This window comes from Balaenoptera ricei, chromosome 14, assembly GCF_028023285.1.
Source record: "Balaenoptera ricei isolate mBalRic1 chromosome 14, mBalRic1.hap2, whole genome shotgun sequence".
In the NCBI taxonomy this organism is placed as follows: Eukaryota; Metazoa; Chordata; class Mammalia; order Artiodactyla; family Balaenopteridae; genus Balaenoptera; species Balaenoptera ricei.
Genome location: NC_082652.1, coordinates 74,063,515 through 74,083,272, shown reverse-complemented (window position 1 = coordinate 74,083,272; position 19,758 = coordinate 74,063,515).

Below are 19,758 nucleotides of genomic sequence, written 5' to 3'. Positions count from 1 at the left end.
GGTTGAGCAGGGAGCTCATATTCCACCTTCCGTCCGGCAGAGGCAGGTGTGGTGCTTTGATATCCCTGCTGGGGTGGTGGTAGTGGGATTCAGTGGCAAAGTGAGCTTCCACCCGCACCTGGCAGCAGCAAGATTTAACCAGCTAGGTCAGGGAAGAGCTAGTCACCAGTCAGCTTCCCTGATCCTTGGTGTCACCAAGGCCCAGCACGATGTGAGCCTCCATCCCCACCCAGCACCAATGTTTTCCCCTCTATAGTGTGTTGAATGGTGACCCCCAAAAGGTACATCCTTGTCAAATCCCTGGAACCTTGAATGTGACCTTATTTGGAAAAAGGATCTTGGCAGATGTAATAGTTAAGGACCTCAGGATGAGATCATCCTGGATTATCAGGCTCTAAGTCCAGTGACAAGTGTCCTCATAAGAGATGCACAAAGGAGAGACATGTGGAGAAGAGGAGGCCATGTGAAGACAGAGGCAGAGATTGGGGTTGTGCAGCCCTAAGCCAAGCAACACCTAGAGCTGCCAGAAGCTGAAAGAGGCAAAGAAAGATTCTCCCCTGGAGCCTTCCGAGGAAGTGTGGCCCTGCCGACACTTTAATTTCAGACTTCTGGCCTCCAGAACTGTGAGAATAAATTTCTGTTCCTTTAAGCCACCAAATTTGTGATAATTTGTTAGGATAGCTATAGGAAACTAATATACCCTCACTGGTGTCATCAGGGCTCAGTGGGAATCTGGGCCTCTGCTCCTAGCTTGCATCAACAAGGTGAAACAAGGTGTGGGGCATGGGGTCAGTCAGCACTCCACTTCCCCTTCCCCTCCCTCATGTCATCGGGGCTCAGTGGGGAGCTGAGCTTATATTTGCGCTTGGAGGCAACAAATCAGTGCCCATTTTTGCCAGGAAGGGGAGCTGAGCTGCCCCCTCACATCTGCAATGAGGGTGGGTCAGTGCTCTACTTTCACCAGGGTGGTGAGAGCAGGGCCTAGTGGGGAGCCGAATGTACATACCCACCAGTCCTCGCATTACACCTCAACTCGGAGACTGCCTGCTGAGATGGAAGGTTCAATAGGATCCAGAGTCCTTTGGAAAGGAAAGAAGAACATCAGAATGGGTAAAAAGAGGTGAAAATGTCAAATGTCATATACTATTCTCAGGAGTATATTAAATCACATTTGATGGTTGACAACGGTACAAAAGCAATTCAGTGGAGGAAGGACAGCCTTTCAGCAAATGGTGTTGGAGTAACTGACATCCAAAGGCCTAATCCTGCACTTTGTACAAAAATTAACTCAACATGGAACATGGGCTTAAATGTAAAACATTAAACTACAAAACTTCTAGGAGGAAAATCTTCAGAACCTACAGCTAGGCAGAATTCTTACACTGGATACCAAAAGTATCCATATAAGGAAAAATAGCAAATTAATCTTTATCAAAATTAAAAATGTATGCTGTAGGAAAGACCCTATGAAGAAGTATTATGGAAGGTGTCATCTGTAATAATGAAAATCCCATATAATGCAAAAGTTTGAAGGTAATACTGTCATCCAAATAATATGAAAAATAAAAATAATTTAATTCTAAACTTAGATTTGTCTTTAAATATTTTAAATAATCTTTCTAATCATGCAACTCTCCTAATAATTTCAGATATTCAGACATTACTGGAATTACCAAAACAAAATGTTTATATTTAATCAAATGAAATGCTTATTCCCTATGCACCTTCAAATCTTGGATCTTATCTAACTGTGATGTTGGACATATAACATTAATGAAACAGAACCGTGCAACATGATTATATCAGTTAAGAAAATATTTGGCTGCAAAAAAAGAGGACTTTCAGAGAACATAAATGTTGAGAGGTTTATTGCTCTCACACAGGAAGTCTGGGAGTGTGCAGTACAGAGCTAATAATAATTGGGACCGGGGAGGCTCTTTACATCACTCAATTCTGCTTCGATTGTAGCTTCCGTCTTTCTGTCCCAGTGGCACTGTCCCAGGGTTCCAAGCAGGACAAAGAAGGGTAAAAGCTAAAAGACATTTTAGCTGATTTCATCCTGGTACGTAGCCTTTTTGGAAACCTCCACATTCAATCCAAGATGTTCACATCTCATTAGCCAAGAGTGGAACACATGGCCAGGCCTGGCATCTGAAGGTATTCTAGCATCTGTAGTAGAAAAAGCAAAAAGGAAGTTCTACTGGGGTGCAGAAATAAAATATTACAACTTCTACTTATGTTCATTTTTTTCAAAAAATCAATTACTAATATATGCTGTGTACCTTGCCTCCAGTGTCACACCTCACCAGTTATGAAAGGGTCCTGAGACATATTATAAAAGACATTCTGAGGAGTAAGAATAAGTTCCACAATGTGGAAGTTTTAAAAGTGATTGTTGACTTTCAGTATATTTTGACAAATTGGGTTTTCTAGAGTTACAGTTAAATTGATATAGTTTTAATGAAAAAAAAATCCTTGGAAAATGGAGAAGTGAATTTAAAAGATTTCTATAAAGAAACTAAGGATTGAAAATGCAAATAATGGAAGCAAAAATGAGAATATAGCAGAGCTGACATTTCATTAACGTGAGATCTTCGCAACATTACAAAGTAAACAACAATAACAATATATGTAGTTAGATCTCATAAGAAGTTAGAAAAATTATCAAGACTATTTGAAATATAAAATTGCATCCACTGTCAATGAAAATGAGCTTCATCCTAAATGTCTTTCATGTCTTAAGATATCTAACAACAATAGAATATAATTTTAAACTATGTAAAAATAGAAGTACATTGAATTAAATATATATTTTGGTCAAATAGTAGGTGAGTATTAAAATCAGTATTTGTCCAAATCAAGGCCAGCTCCTATTATCACCATCATAGAATGAACTGGGACATAAGGATAAATCTGAAGTTTTATCAAAAGATATGTATTATAATTTTGTTTAAAATTTTTAGAAGTCTACATTTTCAAGTTTGACATTAGTGTGCAGGGAAAAATAATTTCTCAGTATTGTCAGCTTCTAGACTATACCTACAGTCACTATATTGTACCCCTTCAGTACACAGGTGCAAGTGGCACACATAATGATATTACTAACTACTTTGGACATAAAATCTGGGAAAAGTTTCTTCAGTTCTATGAGTTTCAAAATGAACTTCGATTTAGGAGTCATAGCTTTGGCAAACCTTAAAATTCCTTTAGCAAAATGGCAGTCTACAATAATCATTTTAATAAGTTGCTTTAAATTTTATCCTCCAGTTGAAGGTTGTTTTGGGATTTAATCGGTTGAACAAAATAAGTTGTTTTTCACTACCACTTTTTTTCACTAACACTTTCCTCACATACTTTATCTTTTTCATAAATTAAGATGACTTATGTATACTACTGTAAATTATTGTATAACTATCAGTTGCCACAGTAATGATGTTTAATAGACAACCATAAAACCTCAGAGGCATACAATTAACTTTATTTATCCTACGTCTGGCAAACGGCTGTGGGTCATCCGAGAAAGGATGGTCTGGGCTGGAACAACTGGAGTGACTTAGCTCTCTGCTTCGTGAGTCTCCATCCTCCAGCAGCCTCGCCTGGAGGTGGAAAAACTCTAAGTGCTTTTTCAAGTCTAACATCCCATTGGCAAAGCAAGTCACTCCGCCAAACTTGTAATCCTATATAAGCAAAGAAATAGAATCTGCCTTTTTAGTGAAACTGTAAAGTCCCATGGTAAAGGAGTATGAATACAAGAGGTGAAGAAGTGAGACCATTAATGCAGCTGATCTATGACAGTTCACCCTCTGGTCATAATCACATTCCTTCCACATGCATGATACACTCACTCATTCCCAAGACCCCCAGAGGTCTCATACAATCACAGTATCAGACTTCAAGTCTAGAACTTTGTGATATATATCAGGTCCAGATGCAGCTTCTCTTGGTCCAAAGATCTATGAAATAAAAAGACAAGTTTCCTAGCCCTCTGCCTCAACACACACGCAGCCAATATACAATAATAAAAAAGGAACAGGATAATCACAGTGAATAGTCCCATTGGAAAGGAGGAAGAATGGGAAGCATAGAGTCACTGGTTCATAACAATTCTGACATCCCACTAGGCCTGCCATTCTGACAACAGGGAAATGCTCCCTGATTAGACCCAACCCTGCTCTCTGGGAGCTGCTCCCTGACTCATTGTTCTCCAACTTTTTGTCCCACTATCTGAGATGCCCTCCTTTTCCCATCACCCTCCTTTATTCTTTGTGAAGAAATGACCCTTGTTAGCAGCTGAATAACTTTCTCAGGATGCTTCCTACCCAGAAAGTCAAGAGCCCAGAGGCCTTTGTATAGCTTGACCCCTCTTTTAGTCCAGGCAGTTGGTGTTTTCGCTAGTAGTACTCTCTTGAAAACGTCTGAGCTTTCTGTAATTGTCTGGTTATGGTCCATTACATATTCAAAAGCCACACCCCTGTAACTGGTATCAGCATATACTTCTCTAGATTTTCCTATTGCTAATTTTGGATCTGACTTCTGTGCAACCACACCCTTAGGCTTTTGTCCACTTCAGAAGATCTCAGCACCACCTCAACTCTCTCAGAAGTCTTATCAAAATATCTGATAGTCACAATCTTGATTTGATGTTTGACACATGCTCACATCTCACTTCGAGACTTTGCTAACTGGGATGGCTGGAGATAAGATGACAGGTTTTCCAATTTAGTAGTTCTGGCTCTCTATGTTACCTTTAACTTCTGCTTGCAACCTAACCATCTTTTTTTTTTTTTTTAAAGTTCAACCCTTTCTTGTACGTAGTATACTCCATGTAGCTAAAAGCCACCAGGTGGCGGTTTCTACATTTTGCCTGGAGATAACCTTGCCCAAACCCAAAAGTTAATTAGGTGTATTTTCTGTTTTCCAAGGTACCATAGGCAGCTGTTTTATCAAATGTTTCATAAAAGCTGTTCAATAAAGCAGTTTCCTCATCATTATTTCAGCCTCTGCTAACAGTTTTCTCAACTCCCTACTGAAACCAATACCATATTTCCAGGGTTTTGTTGAACAGCTCCCCACTTCTATGTATTAACTTTTGCAGTAGTTATCTATTAACGAAATAATGCCACAAAACAACCACAGATTTTTTGTTGACTCAAAAAGGATATGTGTTCACCATAAAGTTATCAAGTATTTTGTACTCTCTCAACATTCATGTTAACTGTCAATATCTTTCCCTACTCAATAACTGAAAATTGTTCATTGTTTTCAATATAAAATTAATAGCTTTCATAATTATTGATTACTGCAACATTTTACTTTGCAATAATAATTACAAATGTATACTTTGACTAATGGAACTTGGTTACATCTAGAAAGCTTACCTATATTTGAAAGTGAATACTCAGATGCTCATAATAAATATAAGTGTGATAACAAATGACCAGTGGATTAACACTGATTAGATATGATGGTAGCCTACATAATCACATGATAATTTCACGTACAATTTCGGTGATGCCACAAATGATGCTGAAGTACTTGATTATTCAGCCACCCAAAAGCCAAATAACTCAATTTGGCTGAACACTATACCAAGGCTAGAGCTGAATTCTGGTGAATCCCTAGTCAAATATCCAGATATTGGGAATATGTGCCTCCACATTCTTTTCACTGCTATGACATTACATCAAAAAATTTGATGACTCTGAACTAGAATAAGTCCAAGTCTAAAGATGAAATATTTTATCAACATCTCAAATTTTTCTCTCTCAATATATGTCCATCCACATGTTTGGTTTAGATAAATCACATACACACATATATTTGACAGATTCTGTGCATTGGCTTACCTCCATTCTACCTTGCTTCTAGTTGGAGAGGTTGGGAAACAAAACAAAAAACAAAACAAGACAAAAAACACACATCCTAGGGGTTGCTTGTATTTAGTCTTCTGGCTGAAAATTAGGCTACACTCATTGTATGAAGTCTTGTGAGAGCTGTGAGTGACGCAGAGGCCAGTTTTCCTATTTTGTTGTTGTTTCTGTTGGCCAGCAAGAACAAGGAATGGTGAGAATTTTCTTCTGTGTTCCGATGTCCACAATTCAATAATTTATTTACAAGTGACAAAACAAATGTGGTAAATAAGAAAACAAATAATTAAATCTAAGTTTGCAGACAGAAGACAAAACCTTGGGCCCTACAAGGCAGGTAATGGGATGAGACCGCTCAGGAACCTCACAGGACTATCTTCTCAGTAAAATGGTGAACTAATAAAAATAATCCAACCACAAAATAAACGATGAATGAATGGAGAAGGGGGGAGGGGGGAGGAGTATCCCCTGAGAATCCATGCCTACAGTGAGCCCAGCTCTAGGGTTTAATTTTCAAGATGAGAAATTAAAATGATCCAAACTTGTGATTGCCCAAAGTGCTGGCAGAAGCAAGTGCAATTATCTTCTGGAGGGACACATCCATATCCAAACCTTACAGGAGTCCCATAGATAAAGCCCAGCAAACGTGAGCCCATACTCCAAAATCACAGAATACATGAGAGAAAAGGCCAGCATGAGTAAAATTGTCAGTAGAAATAATAAGACAAAGAATTAAAGTCTTCCACCAAAGAATTCAAACATTTGTATTGCCTAATACAGAATAAAAATGACTATGTTTAAAATAAATAAAATAAAGACAAGACTAATAAACTGGGTTTAATACAGACTATAAGAAAAAGTTCAAGATGATTTTTAAGAAAAGGAAATAGAACTTCATACCATTCTAGGAACAGTACAGAACAGAAACAATCTAGGTATTTTAAGCAGAAAGGGATGGATTTAATACAGCTAATTAGGCACCTAGAACATTGTTGGAAGAGTGGGAAGGACAGGTTCTAGGCCCTGAGGAATGTCTCCCAGAATACTATGGAGGCAACCTGCCAGGAGAGCAACTACCTCTAAGTCTATGTTAGAACCTTTAAATGCAAGAACATATATTACAGCTGTAATTCAAACGGCAGAAATCATTACTTATACTTCCACAAATAGGTCTTGGCATCCATGATCTGGTGACCAGGCACTGGAACAAGGAGTCTAGTCACCATCCCCATAACAATTCTATCTCCAGAAAACGGGAGAATAGACTAAGGAATGTTATTGCAAAGATGACTCATGCCTGCACAACCTTGACAGCAGAAAATAGCCAAAAGGGGCAGGAAGATAGATTCCATTTCACCTTCACCATGTAACTTTCATTGCACTTTCACCTTTCAAAAATTGTGGGAGTGTATCTAACTGGTAAAACCTAATTTTCCCCACAGGACTCATGCTACATTAGTGAGGTGATGCTAACATGACTTGCTAAAGATGAGTGGGTAAAAACTAATTGAGAATTATATCCCCAGATTCTCTCAACTCCAACAGAAGACTGGAGGTTTACTCTGCGGAGAAGAGCAAAACAGATGGACTCTGAATGGGACAATGCCAGGTACATTGGTTGACAACCTAGCAAGTGCACTAAAAACAGAATTAAATGACTTTATGTATATTGAATGCTGAAACTTCTAGTCCCCTTCCCCCAGTTTGTTCCTATAACACAGGTAGCCAGATAATCATAATCCAAGCAGGATAATTTAAGCATCATATTTGAGAAACATAACCAGCCTCAAAGGAAAGACCTAAAGATGCTGATATCAGGAGTGCTCCACAAAATGGCACAGACAGATCATCCTTCATGGAATTTAAAGTTGACAAGTGCTACCAAGCTACCAGAGCTTCCAGGTTTTTAGTCCCACACTCTTAAACAAATAAAAGCAATTTCAAGAGAAATTATGCAGTAGGGGAAATCTTTGGAAGTTCTATCAGTAACATCTTTGAAGAGATAATAATATAATGTATCCAAGAAACAAGAACATGAATAGAAAAGAACATTTAGAGAACTAGAAATTACTCTTAAAAAATAAAATAGCAGAAATGAAAACTCTGCAAATGAGGCCCAACAATTGCCCTAGATTACTTCTGTGAAGTGAGTTTCCAGGGTGCAGTACTGGATGGGGAAGTGAGAGAATCTAGCAGTCTCTGTGAATTGAGGAGACACAGCTAGGAGTCTGAAGACACCAGGATGACTAGAGTTGACAAGGCAAAGTACTGGACAGGAGAGAGCTGCACAGATAACTCTAGAAAATACCTCTCAAGTCTCCAGCTGAATACTGATTAGTACATGCATGTGAAGAAATTATCCAAGGCTTAGGGAAGAACCAGTGAAAGCAGCAGAGGGAGCTATCTTCTAAGACCACATAGGACCAGAAATATTTCATGTTATAACCAGCCAGAGTAGAAAACCTCACAAATCACAAGGCATATAATAGAGTCCTCAAAAGGATTTTGCCTCAGTAGTGGGGTAACATTGTCCCTAGATTAAAGGCTGCTCTGGTTGTACCTAATAAAGTAACTAATTAAAGTGGCCAAGAACCGAACTCATAAATATTTATGGAAAAACAGAAACATCTATTACTCAACAAGGCAAAATTCACGTCTGCAATACAATTTAAAAAACTGCAAAGCATGCAAAGAGTAGAAAAATATGGCTCATAATAAGGAGAAAAACAAATCAATAGAAATAGATGCAGAAATTACACAGATAACAGAATTAGTAGAAAAAGACCTTAGAACAATTATTAATATTCCATATGTTGAAGAGGGTAGAGGAAAAATTGAGCAATTAATTAGAGATATGGAAGATACAACAATAACCCAAATCACATATCTAGAGAAATAAAATGTCTGATATAAAAACTACACTGATCAGAAATAAGATTAGATACTATGGAAGAAAAAATTAGTGAACTTGAAGACAGAGCAATAAAAACTATCCAAAAGGAAACACAGAAAAAAAGACTGAAAAGAAATGAACACAGTATCAATGAGCTATGGAACAACTTCAAGCAGCCTAACACGTCTTATTCAAGTCCCCAAAGAAGAGAGTAGGGGACATAAAAAATATTTGAAGAAACAATGGCTAAAATTTTTCCAAATTTGATGAAAACTATAAACTAATAGATTCAAAAGCTTGACAAATCCCAAGCACAACAAACATGAATAAAACAATACTAAGGAATATCCCAAACAAATTTCTTAAAACTAGTAATAAGGAGAAAATCTTAGAGGCAAAGAGACCCCTGCACCCCTCCCCCCCAAAAAACATATTATTTAGAGAAAAAACAAACAAACAAACAAAAAAACCAGTAGACTTCATTTTGGAAACAATGCAAACCAAAAGACCAATATTTTTAAAGAAGAAAAAGAGAGAAAGAAAAAAATGTCTGTCAACTTAGAATTCTATACCCAGTAAAAATATCTTTAAAAAATAAGGGTAGGGCTTCCCTGGCGGCATAGTGGTTAAGAATCCGCCTGCCAAAGCAGGGGACACAGGTTCAAGCCCTAGTCTGGGAAGATCCCACATGCCGCAGAGTAACTAAGCCCATGGGCCACAACTACTAGGCCTGTGCTCTAGAGCCTGCGAGCCACAACTACTGAGCCCGTGCGCCTAGAGCCCACGCTCCACAACAAGAGAAGTCACCGTAATGAGAATCCCATGCACCGCAACAAAGAGTAGCCCCTGCTCACCTCAACTACAGAAAAGCCCGCATGCAGCAACAAAGACCTAGTGCAGCCAAAAAATAATAATAATAGGGTAAAATTAAAAACACAAGAAAGACATACATAAGCCATAAGAAAGTTGAAAGAATTCATGCCCAGCAGAACTGTACTACAAAGAAAAATGTTAAAGATAATCCAACAGGCAGAAAGAAATGGTAACAGATGGAAATATGGATATACACAAAGAAAGGAGGCATACCAGAAAGTGGGTATGTTTAACAGCTTTTTCCATTATTTTAAAATCTCCTCTTAAAAGTTGATTGTATAAAGCAGAAATAAAAATAAAAAATATATTGTGGGGTTATAAAATACACAGGAGTAAAGTGAATGGTAATAATATCACAAGGCCAGTTGGGGAGAAATGGAAGTATACTGTTGTAAGGCCCTGAAACATGAATTACTAGTTTATAGTTTGAAGGCTGACTGTGATAAGTTAGAGATGTATAATAGCAATCCTAGAGCAACCACTAAAATAGCAAAACAAAGGGTTATGGTTAATAAACTAATAAAAGAGATAAAACAAAGAATGATTTTAAAAAACACTCAATGCCAAGAAAGGTGAAGAGAGAAAAAAGGGAACAAAGAACACATGGGGGGGAAAATAGAAAATAAATAGGAGATTGGTAGATTGAAACAAAACCATATCAGTAATCATGTTAAATATAAATGGTCTAGAAACCTCACTTAAGAGGAAGATATATCAGATTGAATGAAAAAGCAAGACCCAACTATCTCTTTTGTACCATAAAAACACCCTCAATTTATATATAAAGACACAAATAGGTAGGATGCAAAAAGACACTAGCCTAGGGACTTCCCTGGTGGTGCAGTGGTTAAGAATCCACCTCCAAGGCAGGGGACATGGGTTCGACCCCCTGGTCAGGGAACTAGATCCCACATGCATGCTGCAACTAAGAGTTCACTTGCCACAACAAATACGCAACTATGGAGCCTGCGAGCCACAACAAAGGAGCCTGCTGGCTGCAACTAAGAAGCACATGTGCTGCAACTAAGAAACCAGTGAGCCACAACTAAGGAGCCTGCCTGCTACAACTAACACCCAGTGCAACCAAAAAAAAAAAAAAAAAAAAAGACACTAGCCTAACATTAATCCAAAAAAAGCTATAATGGGTATCATCAAGAAACTGGTATTCAGAGCAAAGAATTTATCAGGGATAAAGTTCATTTCAAAGTGATAAAGGGGTCAACTAATCAAAATGTAATAGTCTTGAATATTAATGAATCTTTGAAATACCAATACATGAAGCAAAAATTGATAAAACTTCAAGGAAAAAAGATAAGTCTACAATTTTAGCTGGAGATTTGAATAATCCTCTCAATATACAAAAAAAAAAAAAAGTAAGGATACAAAAGACTTGAGGGAGATTGGTTCAAGATGGCGGAGTAGAAGGACATGCTCTCACTCCCTCTTTCGAGAACACTGGAATCACAACTAACAGCTGAACAATCATCGACAGGAAGACACTGGAACTCACCAAAAAAGATACCCCACATGAAAAGAAAGACAAAGGAGAAGCCGCAATGAGACGGTAGGAGGGTGTTATCACAATAAAATCAAATCCCATAACTGCTGGGTGGGTGACTCACAAACTAGAAACACTTATACCACATAAGTCCACCACTGGAGTGAAGGTTATGAGCCACACGTCAGGCTTCCCAAACTGCGGGTCTGGCAACCGGAGGAGGAATTCCTACAGAATCAGACTTTGAAGGCTAGCGGGATTTGATTGCAGGACTTTGGCAGGACTGGAGGAAACAGAGACTCCACTCCTGGAGGGCACACACAGAGTAGTGTGTGCATCGGGACCCAGGGGAAGGAGCAGTGACCCCATAGGAGACTGAACCAGACCTACCTGCTAGTGTTGGAGGGTCTCCTGCAGAGGTGGGGGGCAGCTGTGGCTCACCAAGGGACAAGGACAGTGGCAGCAGAAGTTCTGGGAAGTATTCCTTAGTAAGAGCCCTCCTAGAGTCTGCCACTGACCCCATCAAAGAGCACAGGTAGGCTCCAGTGTTGGGTCGCCTGAGGCCAAACCACCAACAGGGAGGGGACCCAGCCCCACCCATCAGCAGACAAGAGGAATAAAGTTTTACTGAGCTCTGCCCACCAGAGCAACAGCCAGCTCCACCCACCACCAGTCCCTCCCATCAGGAAACTTGCACAAGCCTCTTAGATAGCCTCATCCACCAGAGGGCAGACAGCAGAAGCAAGAAGAACTACAATCCTGCAGCCTGTGAAACAAAAGCCATATTCACAGAAAGAGAGACAAGATGAAAAGGCAGAGGGCTATGTACCAGATGAAGGAACAAGATAAAACCCCAGAAAAGCAACTAAATGATGTGGAGATAGGCAATCTTCCAGAAAAAGAATTCAGAATAATGATAGTGAAGATGATCCAAGACCTCGGAAAAAGAATGGAGGCAAAGATCGAGAAGATGTAAGAAATGTTTAACAAAGATCTAGAAGAATTAAAGAACAAGCAAACAGAGATGAACAATACAATAACTGAGATGAAAAATACACTAGAAGGAATCAATAACAGAATAACTGAGGCAGAAGAACAGATAAGTGACCTGGAAGACAGAATGGTGGAATTCACTGCTGTGGAACAGAATAAAGAAAAAAGAATGAAAAGAAATGAAGACAGCCTAAGAGACCACTGGGACAACATTAAACGCAACAACATTCACATTATAGGGGTCCCAGAAGGAGAAGAGAGAGAGAAAGGACCAGAGAAAATATTTGAAGAGATTATAGTCGAAAACTTCCCTAACATGGGAAAGGAAATAGTCACCCAAGTCCAGGAAGTGCAGAGAGTCCCATACAAGATAAACCCAAGGAGAAACAGGTCGAGACACATAGTAATCACATTGGCAAAAATTAAAGACAAAGAAAAATTATTGAAAGCAGCAAGGGAAAAACGACAAATAACATACAAAGGAACTCCCATAAGGTTAACACCTGATTTCTCAGCAGACTCTACAAGCCAGAAGGGAGTGGCATGACATATTTAAAGTGATGAAAGGGAAGAACCTACAACGAAGATTACTCTACCCAGCAAGGATCTCATTCAGATTCCATGGAGAAATCAAAAGCTTTACAGACAAGCAAAAGCTAAGAGAATTCAGCACCACCAAACCAGCTCTACAACAAATGCTAAAGCAACTTCTCTAAGTGGGAAACACTAGAGAAGAAAAGGACCTACAAAAAACAAACCCAAAACAATTAAGAAAATCATCATAGGAACATACATATCGATAATTACCTTAAACGTGAATGGATTAAATGCTCCAACCAAAAGACAAAGGCTGGCTGAATGGATACAAAAACAACACCTATATATATGCCGTCTACAAGAGACCCACATTAGACCTAGGGACACATACAGACTGAAAGTGAGGGGATGGAAAAAAGATATTCCAAGCAAATGGAAATCAAAAGAAAGCTGGAGTAGCAATGCTCATATCAGATAAAATAGACTTTAAAATAAAGAATGTTGCAAGAGACAAGGAAAGACACTACATAATGATCAAGGGATCAATCCAACAAGAAGATATAACAATTATAAATATATATGCAGCCCACGTAGGAACACCTCAATACATAAGGCAACTGCTAACAGCTCTAAGAGAGGAAAGTGACAGTAACACATTAATAGTGGGGGAATTTAAGACCTCACTTACACCAATGGACAGATAATCCAAACAGAAAATTCACAAGGAAACACAAGCTTTAACTGACACAATAGACCAGAGAGATTTAATTGATATTTATAGGACATTCCATCCAAAAAGAGCAGATTACACTTTCTTCTCAAGTGTGCATGGAACATTCTCCAGGATAGATCACATGTTGGGTCACAAATCAAGCCTCAGTAAATTTAAGAAAATTGAAATCATATCAAGCATCTTTTCTGACCACAACGCTATGAGATTAGAAATCAATTACAGGGAAAAAAACATAAAAAACACAAACACATGGAAGCTAAACAATACATTACTAAATAACCAAGAGATCACTGAAGAAATCAAAGACGAAATCAAAAAATACCTAGAGACAAATGACAATGAAAACAAAATGATCCAAAACCTATGGGATGCAGCAAAAGCAGTTCTAAGAGGGAAGTTTATAGCTATACAAGCCTACCTCAAGAAACAAGAAAAATCTCTAATAAACAATCTAACCTTACACCTAAAGGAACTAGAGAAAGAAGAAAAAACAAAACCCAAAGTTAGCAGAAGGAAAGAAATCATAAAGATCAGAGCAGAAATAAATGAAATTGAAACAAAGAAAACAATAGCAAAGATCAATAAAAGTAAAAGCTGGTTCTTTGAGAAGATAAACAAAATTGATAAACCATTAGCCAGACTCATCAAGAAAAAGAGGGAGAGGACTCAAATCAATAAAATTAGAAATGAAAAAGAAGTTACAACAGACACCGCAGAAATACAAAGCATCCTAAGAGACTATTATAAGCAACTCTATGCCAATAAAATGGACAACCTGGAAGAAATGGACAAATTCTTAGAAAGGTATAAACTTCCAAGACTGGGCTTCCCTGCAGTGGTTGAGAATCTGCCTCCCAATGCAGGGGACACGGGTTCGAGCCCTGGTCTGGGAAGATCCCACATGCCGCGGAGCAACTAGGCCCGTGTGCCACAACTACTGAGCCTGCGCGTCTGGAGCCTGTGCTCCGCAACAAGAGAGGCCGCAACAGTAAGAGGCCCGCACACCACGATGAAGAGTGGCCCCCGCTCACCACCACTAGAGAAAGCCCTCGCACAGAAATGAAGACCCAACACAGCCAAAAAAAAAAAAAAAAAAAAAAAAAAAAACTTCCAAGACTGAACCAGGAAGAAGTAGAAAATATGAACACACCAATCACAAGTAATGAAATTGAAACGGTGATTAAAAATCTTCCAAAAAACGAAAGTCCAGGACCAGATGGCTTCACAGGTGAATTCTATCAATCATTTAGAGAAGAGCTAACACCCATACTTCTCAAACTCTTCTAAAAAATTGCAAGGAAGGAAAACTCCCAAACTCATTCTATGAGGCCACCATCACCCTGATACCAAAACCAGACAACAATACTACAAAAAAGAAAATTACAGACCAATATCACTGATGAATATAGATGCAAAAGTCCTCAACAAAATACTAGCAAACAGAATCCAACAACACATTAAAAGGATCATTCACCACGATCAAGTGGGATTTAACCCAGAGATGCAAGGATTCTTCAATATACGCAAATCAATCAGTGTGATACACGATATTAACAAATTAAAGAAGAAAAACCATATGATCATCTCAATAGATGCAGAAAAAGCTTTTGACAAAATTCAACACCCATTTATGATAAAAACTCTCCAGAAAGTGGGCATAGAGGGAACCTACCTCAACATAATAAAGGCCATATATGACAAACCCACAGCAAACATCATTCTCAATGGTGAAAAACTGAAAGCATTTCCTCTAAGATCAGGAACAAGACAAGGATGTCCACTCTCACCACTATTATTCAACATAGTTTTGGAAGTCCTAGCCATGACAGTCAGAGAAAAAGAGATAAAAGGAATCCAAATTGGAAAAGAAAATGTAAAACTGTCACTGTTTGCAGATGACATGATACTATACATAGAGAATCCTAAAGAAGCCACCCGAAAACTAGTAGAGCTAATCAATGAATTTGGTAAAGTTGCAAGATACAAAATTAATGCACAGAAATCTCTTGCATTCCTATACACTAATGATGAAAAATCTGAAAGAGAAATTAAGGAAACACTCCCGTTTACCACTGCAACAAAAAGAATAAAATACCTAGGAATAAACCTACCTAGGGAGACAAAAGACCTGTATGCAGAAAACTATAAGATGCTGATGAAAGAAATTAAAGATGATACCAACAGATGGAGAGATACACCATGTTCTTGCATTGGAAGAATCAATATTGTGAAAATGACTATACTACGCAAAGCAATCTACAGATTCAATGCAATCCCTATCAAATTACCAATGGCATTTTTACAGAACTAGAACAAAAAATCTTAAAATTTGTATGGAGACACAAAAGACCCTGAATAGCCAAAGCAGTCTTGAGGGAAGAAAATGGAGCTGGAGGAATCAGACTCCCTGACTTCAGACTATATTACAAAGCTACAGTAATCAAGACAATATGGCACTGGCACAGAAACAGAAATATAGATCAATGGAACAGGATAGAAAGCCCAGAGATAAACCCACGCACATATGGTCAACTAATCTATGACAAAAGAGGAAAGGATATACAATGGAAAAAAGACAGTCTCTTCAATAAGTGGTGCTGGGAAAACTGGACAGGTACATGTAAAAGAATTAAATTAGAACACTCCCTAACAACATACACAAATATAAACTCAAAATGGATTAGATACCTAAAAGTAAGACCGGACACTATAAAACTCTTAGAGGAAAACATAGGAAGAACACTCTTGGACATAAATCACAGCAAGATCTTTTTTGATCCACCTCCTAGAGTAATGGAAATAAAAACAAAAATAAACAAATGGGACCTAGTGAAACTTCAAAGCTTTTGCATAGCAAAGGAAACCATAAACAAGATGAAAAGACAACCCTCAGAATGGGAGAAAATATTTGCAAATGAATCATCGGACAAAGGATTAATCTCCAAAATATATAAACAGCTCATGCAGCTCAATAGTAAAAAAACAAACAACCCAATCCTAAAATGGGCAGAAGACCTAAATAGACATTTCTCCAAAGAAGACATACAGATGGCCAAGAAGCACATGAAAAGCTGCTCAACATCACTAATTATTAGAGAAATGCAAATCAAAACTGCAATGAGGTATCATCTCACACCAATTAGAATGGGCATCATCAGAAAATCTACAAACACCAAATGCTGGAGAGGGTGTGGAGAAAAGGGAACCCTCTTGCACTCTTGGTAGGAATGTAAATTGATACAGCCACTATGGAGAACAGGATGGAGGTTTCTTAAAGAACTCAAAATATTTACCATACGACCCAGCAATCCCAATACTGGGCATATACCCTGAGAAAACCATAATTCAAAAAGACACATGCACCCCAATGTTCATTGCAGCACTATTTACTATATCCAGGACACAGAAGAAACCTAAATGCCCATCGACAGATGAATGGATACAGAAGATGTGGTACATATATACAATGGAATATTACTCGGCCATAAAAAGGAAAGAAAGTGGGTCATTTGTAGAGACATGGATGCATCTAGAGACTGTCATACAGAGTGAAGTAAGTCAGAAAGAGCAAAAGAAATATCATATATTAATGCATATATGTGGAACCTAGAAAAATGGTACAGATGATCCAGTTTCCAGGGCAGAAACAGAGACACAGATGTAGAGAACGTATGGACACCAAGGGGGGAAAGCGGCAGGGGGTGGGGGTGGTGTTGTGATGAATTGGGTGATTGGGATTGGCATGTATACACTGATGTGTATAAAATGGATAACTAATAAGGAAAAAAAAAAAAAGATAGCTAGTGGGAAGCAGCCGCATAGCACAGGGAGATCAGCTTGGTTCTTTGTGTCCACCTAGAGGGGTGGGATAGGGAGGGTGGGAGGGAGATGCAAGAGGGAGGGGATATGGGGATATATGTATCTGTATAGCTGATTCACTTTGTTATAAAGCAGAAACTAACACATCATTGTAAAAGAAATATACTCCAATAAAGATGTTAAAATAAATAAACGAATGAATAAGTAAAAAAAAAAAAAAAAAGACTTGAACACTAACTAAATTAATTGGCATTTATACAACACTCCACCAACAGCAAAATACATATTCAAGCACACACAGAATATTTACTTAGTTACAGCACATTTGGGGCCAAAAAACATCTCAAAACTTATTTCAAAATGTTCTGCAGTAGAATAAAGAATTTTTCTGCTCTTCGTCCAGAGTTCCTGGCATGGAGCTCCTAAAACCTTTAGAATTTCCCAAATAGGAATGTCTTTGTTATTCATCATGGACACTGACAATGTATGCTAATGAGGTGATTCGTGGTGGGCCCCTAGATAGCTTATATCAACAAGATGACTTAGGATGGAGATAGCCCACATCAGAAAGACCAACCACTTGATTAGAATGTTGAGACTTTGAGCCAGCCTGACATCCAGGGAGGGTAGGACAGGGAAGCTGGAGATGGAGTTCAATCACATGGCCAATAATTTACTAAATCCTCCCTATGTAATGAAACTCCAAGAATAATTCTTGACTTCCTTAGATCTTAAAAGTTCTCATCACAAGGAAAAAAAATTTTAACTATGTGTGGTGACAGATGTTAACTAGACTTATTATGGTGGTCATTTTGCAATATATACAAATACTGAATCAATATGTTTTACACATGAAACACGTTACATATCAATTATACCTCAATTAAAAAAAGGAAAAAAACCCCAAACTTCCTGATCCCTTGATATATTTCTTGACCTGGATAGTTACATAGTTTTTACTTATGATTACCCATTAACATGTCCATTCATTTATGTACTTTTCTGTACACATATTTCACAATAGAAAATTTTAAAATATTGATATTAATCCAGATTCGATGAAAGACGTAAATCTGCAGATTCAGAAAGCACCCAAATCCCAAGCATGATAAAAATAAATATATATTTTGACATATAGTAAAAACTGCAGAGCTCCAAAGATAAAAGTAAATATATTTTTAAACAACCCAAGAGAAGTCAATTCTAAATCCACAGTTCTGAAGATGTAATTTCAGAAAGTAAAAATAATTCTATTTTGAAGAAACATCTGCAATACAAGAAAAAAAGGTGAGCCCCCCCCACCCAAGATAAACATGTGAGCAAACCCAAACATTAACTATATTAAATACTAACAATATCCAATTTGGAGGTTATATAAAGAACTAGAGGAATTTGATTAAAATTAATATATTTTAACATCTTTGTGTTGTTTGGAAAGAGGGTACAGATATATACAATTTTTAGATGTTAAGTATGTTAAATTTTTAAGGATAATCAAAAACTTAGAATGTTTAAATTTCAAATCAGTAGAAGGAAAATAGAAAATTCATCCAATCCAAAAGGAAGACAGGAAAGGGATAAGGATGGGAAAGAAGCATAGCATAGAAAAAGAAAAAAATAGAAAGCACAAAATAAGATGGAAAAAGTAAATCCAAACAGACTTGCACTTCTGCACTATGGTGGGACAGATACTCTTAAGTGTTCTCCCAATACAAAACACTAGATTCTGAAGAAAACAAACGATTTAATTCATTGCTGGATTGTGATATATAAGAGAAATTTCCAGGTTCCATCCCTCTACACTCACACAGGGGAAAAAAAAATTGAGCTGAAACAAAAGCAGGAAAGGAGCAGGAAGTATCAGGCAAGAAACAAACTTGTCTGGGTGCTGAAAATAAGACAAAGACAAACTGCATTCAGTCAGGAACCTTGCCGGGGCTACAGTGGTGCCAATGGGTTTGGTACTGCCTCACTGGAAGCAAATGCAAAATCACATCTGAAGGGAAGCATACACAATTTAGTTCCTTTGGTTTCCCACAGATTTAGCTTAGCCACACACTAAAGAAAACAAGCCAAAATAGTACACAACAATATTTAGTACACAATGGTACACACAAAAATTTAGACTTAGAAGACTTAAAATACTGAAATGATCAGAAATAGAATATGAAATATTTATGAAAATTTAAAAATTAGAAATGGACTTACAAGAGACTATAATGAATAAACAGGAAGATTAGAAAGAATAAAAGAAAGAATATAATTATTGACATTAAAACCATCATTAGTGTTTTTAAATCGATCAGACATTGCTGAAAAATGAATTACTAAATAAGACAGAGCTGATGAAATTAACCAAAATGCAGCACAGATAAACAAGATGATGAAAAATATGAAAGATTAAAGGACATGATAGAGTAAGAAAGTCTCTCATTTGTGCAATCAGAGTCCTAGAAGAATAGAGAAGCAATATTTGAAGAGTGGCTAAAAATTTAACAGAACTAAAATGAATTGAAAGATACATAAAGCCAGCATACACCAAGAA